The sequence below is a fragment of the Neltuma alba genome, unplaced genomic scaffold, assembly GCF_004799145.2.
Source record: "Neltuma alba isolate B1F8T4 unplaced genomic scaffold, ASM479914v2 tig00012076_pilon, whole genome shotgun sequence".
NCBI lineage: Eukaryota > Viridiplantae > Streptophyta > Magnoliopsida > Fabales > Fabaceae > Neltuma > Neltuma alba.
The window spans coordinates 78,037-84,036 of record NW_021636636.1 but is presented as its reverse complement, the minus strand read 5'-3'; the positions used below and the strand labels follow the sequence as shown (position 1 = coordinate 84,036).

At 37.5% G+C, this 6,000-nt stretch overlaps 1 pseudogene; it reads right to left on the bottom strand.

The window, feature by feature from the left end:
- Positions 1 to 212: 212 nt before the first annotated feature.
- LOC114721931 (uncharacterized) lies at positions 213 to 5,142 on the bottom strand (annotated as a pseudogene).
- Between the last annotated feature and the right edge of the window lie 858 nt (positions 5,143 to 6,000).

Below are 6,000 nucleotides of genomic sequence, written 5' to 3'. Positions count from 1 at the left end.
TTTTACATATTCTAATTTTTTTTAAGGGTTCTGCTTTGTAGCAGTATTCATTTCACTGATTTACCCATCAATCTAGTTAACACAAATTTCTTTCAAAAAAAAAACTGGGGAAAAAAGTCATTTAGTTATGTTTAAATTGACAATTTTGATAATAAACACCTAAAACCCGTACTTTATGCTTTCCCAAATTTAAACGCATTAGACACAACAGAAACTCCTCAAGCCTAATGGTCATGTATTATTGATCTCATATCAACCACCATCCATGTTCTCTGGGTTTTCATTTTCAACTACATTACTCAAAAGTGGTTCAGCATCCATCGATATTGAGTGGGATCTATTGTTCAAGTGAGTATCAGAATCTACTGTGTCAGACATAACTGTGGACACACCGTTGGCAGTGTTCTGCTGGCTACAATCCTTTATAGTCTCCGATGGTGATCCACAAGAGGCACCATTTTTAGAAGACATGTCACTCCCTGTAGGAGTCAGAGCCCTCTCTTTGTCCATTGGCAACATGTTACTCATAACAGCCTCATCAACAGAGTACAACCCTCGTGGGATCGGCGAAACACAAATCACCGATAGGTCGACATCCATGTCGGCCGGTAACATGCCTGAACCACCATTTACTAATCCAGGAACTTCACTTCCTTCTGCAGAACTGTCACCTTTACGAGATGAAGCAACATTTCTATGTCTTGTCCGGCCCAACAATGTTTCTAAACTGGATGTTTGTTGATTGGTGTAATCAATGGTCTGTTTCTCACTAGGAGGATCCATAACATTCTGGCGGCTTTCTGAATCAAGCAGCATATTTAATTGCTTCTGAACAGAGACCGCCAATGACACAGCATGATCACGAATCAAAGAATCATAGGGTGGGCAGTGCAGCATGTCGATTAACGCCTGGTGGTACTGAAATAAACTGATAGATGGGAGAATGGATCTTTTCTTCTGACAGATACTAACAACTTTTAGGATGTGCTCACAAAGGTTGCCTTCCTGTGCCCAATTACAATTACAAATTCCAAACATAGAACCAGGATTCCAGACAACATAAACTAATTCATCGAGTTGATCGATAACCTTAGCACATCCATCTTCTTCCATGACAGCATCAGAATCTGGCAACTTCAGTGCTTTGCGCCATGATGTTAAACCACTTGCCCATTCATTTTTCCAATATCGTGCAAAATCATCTTTTCCTGTATATTCATCAAGCCAAAAATAAGAATGAACTTTGGTGCCCAACTTGTCAACCAACCAATCAGCACGCTGATAAACACTGATGTTTTTCTCATTCAACAGTCTAATCTTCAGTTGGTTGTGGTAAAATTCTATCGCTGCACAAGTCTCCTGGCTGGCGAGAGGAAGAGTTTTTAGTGCACTGGTCCACCTCCCTGGGTCACATGCCAAAAACGTCATAACACAATTCAAAACAATATCAAACTCGTATTGCTTTTCTCCTAAAACAAAAATGATTTTATTCATCAATTGACAGCCACTAAATTGGCAGACCAATTACCCCTAATTACCAAGAAGTAATGTCTAAAAGCACAAAGTAACAGCAAGAGCAACATGAAAGAGGTTTCTTATCATAATAATTTCAAAGTCTAGTTTCTATATCTAGTTTTAAAACTCCATGAACAACTCTTCAAGTGCAGAGTTTCAAAAAAGGGGGGGGGAAAAAAATTCTCATCATTCTGACCGAGGCAAAACTATTCCAAAGTAGGCGCTGACTGTTTTTCCTACTTTCAAAACAAAAGGGCACTGGTAAACAAGCAGGAATGTTCAGTGGGAATGATATTCTGTTAGCCAGATAAAATCACCAACCTATTCTGGGATACCAGGTAGCCTTAAAATAATCCAAAAAATCCCATTCATGAACAAAATCTTCCATAAAATCTTCAAAGAGGGACTCTGTTCCCTGGCCCCGGCATATTTTGTCCACTATCTGTCCAAGGCGTCTGGATATTTCCGCTTGCACCCCAGTATCCGAACACTTCTTCATAATGTTTTTATGCAATGCATGGCGAATCCTCCAGAAGCTTATCAATACTGAACACTGAAAAACATCCCTGAGGAACATATAGGAAAGACTGATACTCAAAACTCAGATTTTGACGAAGAGAGGAAAAAAATTTAAATTTATTAAAAAAAAAAAAAAACCCTTTCCTTAAGCTTGCATTAGTCATCAGCAATCAGCATATTTGAATTTGAATTTTAATGAAAAGGCTTCAAATCCACACAGCTTCATGTTTGAATTAGTCATCAGCACTACCATAAACACAAATCTAAATCATCTGGAACATGTCTCATGACAAGGACAAGAGGACTCGGTCATAGTTACAGTTCATCTCACCCATTTTCTAGTGCTAGTAACGTATACATATAATATATATATATATATATATATATATTATATATATAAGTGTTTAATTCTTATTGTTGGAACTTTGATAGGGAGGCCTATGCTAAACAGACTTACACGAGAAGGCATAAATAAATACAAGAAAATGGGAAGGCCGCTTTATAAGTTGACTTCCGGTTTCCTACCTTTTTGGAGTAACTGTCAGTAGCCTAGTTTACTTTTGTGTGTTTTAGACCTGTGACCGTATTAGGGTATTTTTGGAGGCTGTGTAGACGAACGTTTTGGGGGCATATAGTCGTTGGTATGTCCAGGGGAGGGTAGGTTAATTTTTGAGCAGTGTTCTGTAAAGAGAGCTAGCCTCTCGAATGCTAGGTCCCGTTTGTATTCTTGGTGAGATGTTATTGTAGTCTGAGTTGCAGAACGTTCTCTATCTCAGTTAAGGGAGGAGAACTAAACAATATTGTTTTGATTTGATCTATTTATCTCGTGTTCATTCTGGTTCCTATCAAACTTAAAGAATGAAAATGAAAAGGGTCAATTTTTGGTTCAAAGAGAAAAAAGAACACATGAAGCACTGATCCCATGTTGGCAACAGTGAAAACAGAAGCATCTACATCTGTTTCCCAATGATAAAATTCAAATATAGCTGTAGAGGACTGGTTTGGAATAACTTATAAGTAACTTTTCAATCATAAATTACAGAATACGAGATAAGGATGTGATGGGAGTTTTGTCTCAACTCACACAAAACGCACTTATAAGTGTTTTTGAATGCTATCCCAAACAAGCCCGGAGTCACAAGTTTTTTGCACTGCATTCCAGAAGTACCTAATATTTATAAGCAGGTATCAATTATCAATAAATTTCTTCACTCCCTTGCACATCGTCAAAGAGAAACTAGAATTTATTCTACTATTTGGAAGTTTAAATCTGCATATTAGAAGCAAGTTTAAAAAAAAAAAAAAAGCATACATAAACACAGCCAACCTGATCGCAAGGACATCATATAGAGGATCATCCACTATAAAGCCAGCCAACTTCCACGCAGGATCTTTAGTATGGACTCTATTATAAAGGGCTCTCATCCATCTATGTGAATCCAAACTTGAAAATCTTGGTGTTACTATCCAAGCCACTGGTATGGTCTTCTTGTCAGAGTTGAATACCAGAAGACTGTGAATGGGGTACTGGATGCATTAGTAAATGTGCTTCCAGTTAGTTTCCGTAAGACTAATAATCTGTGATAAAATGTTTTTACGATTTTCATTACTTCAGATCAAAGAACAGAAGTCAACAAACCTTCAATTTGTTTGTACCAAATTTTGAATCTGAGATAAGGAGACTGCGGTTTCCAAATCTAATCATCTGTTGCAACTGCCACTCAGTTTGAATGCCTAAAGTGAAAGGGTCTGAATCAGAGAAATCTTCATAAAACAATACATGATTCTGGTGGCTTTCAACCCACAAGCTGATACTGACAGCATCATCAGGATCAAGTTCATATGTAGACTGGCGTATTGCCGTTCCTGCCGTCTAACATAACGATGGGTTAAAAGGTCATCACGGTTAGATGGACCACCTTGTCTCCCCACTGTTTCATTGTGCCTCTGCATAATGGTTTCCACCGAGACACCAACATAGAGAAGAGATAACACACGGAGTCTAAGATCTTCTGAGATGTATGGAGCAAACATAGCACGTGTTCCATCAGCCATCTTGTCCTGAGGACCATGGCATGGCAATCCCTTTTTATCTACATGCTTATCATCATTAAAAATGACAAGGGCAACTGTTGGTTCAGCTATCAAGCGTTTCACAATAAAGTGACATGTGCATCCCCTCTTAGTATTTGGTCGACCAGCATTTTTTTTCTTTGGAACATAAGTACTCCGACTGGGCCGCACAATGCCACCCTTCCTGTGGTCATCAGGACCAAAGGAACACCAATACCTACACACCAATAATAAGATTAATTTCTAAACCCAGGGGATAGTAGAAGTTGGAGCATCGACTAAGAGTTGTTTACCAAATAATTTTGCAACGTACAGAATATATTCTAGTATGCCATCAACCTTTGGCTTGTAAGGCATTGATGGAGGCCTCCTGCGTCTGGCTTCGACATGAAATCGTGTGGGACAATCTTTGTTGGAGGATTCACCCCGAACAAAATCATCAACTCTGGCAAATGGGATTAAAGCTACTCTATCTAATTTATCATGCCAACCTTCAACTTTTGACCACACTAGATCAAGAGAAGAAAACTCCAATGTAGGAGGATTTTGTACAGGAAGAGAAAGAATTGCATCCCATCTAGCCATCTTTTATCGAAGCCAAAGAAAATTCACCTGCATAGGGATAATTAGGATGAAACGTATTACTAAATGGACTTGCATGGTCCAATAGCCAAAAGAATCATAATCAGCATAAATGAAATGTTCCTAACATCTCTCACCATGCACGGCATCAAAATCAAAACTTAAAAAGTATCAATGAGAGAACGATGGCAAGATCCTTTTAATGATTGATTGTTAACGTAACTTTCAAGATTCAAGGAAGGCACGTATTCAGATGAGCTATGACCAACTCAAAATGCAAACAACTGAAGAAGGAAATGCTCAGGAAGAAAGAAAATGAAACATGGAGGTGAAACGTATCAGTTGACCAAAAATAAGAAGTATCAATACTGACAAGTGATAACTAACACCCAACGGTAAGGATATAAAGGAAGCGAAAGGTCATCTTCGCAAGCGAAACCAATACATTCACGCGTATTCGAGCAACGAAAATTCGTCCAGTACACTCTATTTCCAACAAAATTTACAATCATAGCAGAAAAATGAGAAAATAATAATTGAGGAAGAGCGAGAATAATTGAATAATGAGGGGCAAAGGGAAAAATAACAGAAAATCTATAAAAACATGAGCTGACATTACCTTCGTAGCAGATACTTGCGGCGGCGGCGGCGGCACGATGGCGGGTAGTGGCGGCGGAAGAGAACAGAGGTTGGAGCTACGAGAGAAATAGAAATGAAAGTGCGAAGAGAATGGAGGCCGCAGCACCAAGTGCACAGTGGAGAGAGGTCGCTTTTGCTGGCTTGCTTGTCTGTAAGGTACAGCGTCAGCGTGCGAGTCTTCTTCAAATTTTCCTTTTTAACTTTTCTTTTTTAATTGTTTAAATTTTAATAAACCAATGTTTGCTTTCTTTTTGTTTCTTTAATTTTATAAAATTGTAACTTTGTTTCTATATTTTAAACATGGTCCAAAATTTCTTTTCCTACTCTACTCTATTTAAAAAAAAAATTGTCTCAAATTAACAATATGTTTGGTTGAGGGTCGAATGAGAATTTTTATTAAGTAAATAAATAATAGATATAGAATTCAATAAATTATTTGGTTTATCATTAAAACTTAGTGGAACTATGACATGGGAGAGCAAAATAACATCACTTTAACAAAATTAGGAATACATCATTCCATGCTCTTCCGAAACAAGGAACTAAAGTAAATTAAAATTTTTATATAAGCTAGGCTTAAATGAATATATGCCAAACTAGACTAAATAAATAAATAGATGAAAATAATTTTTTGAAAAAATAAATTAATTGCAACAATTCCTGAGTTTATTT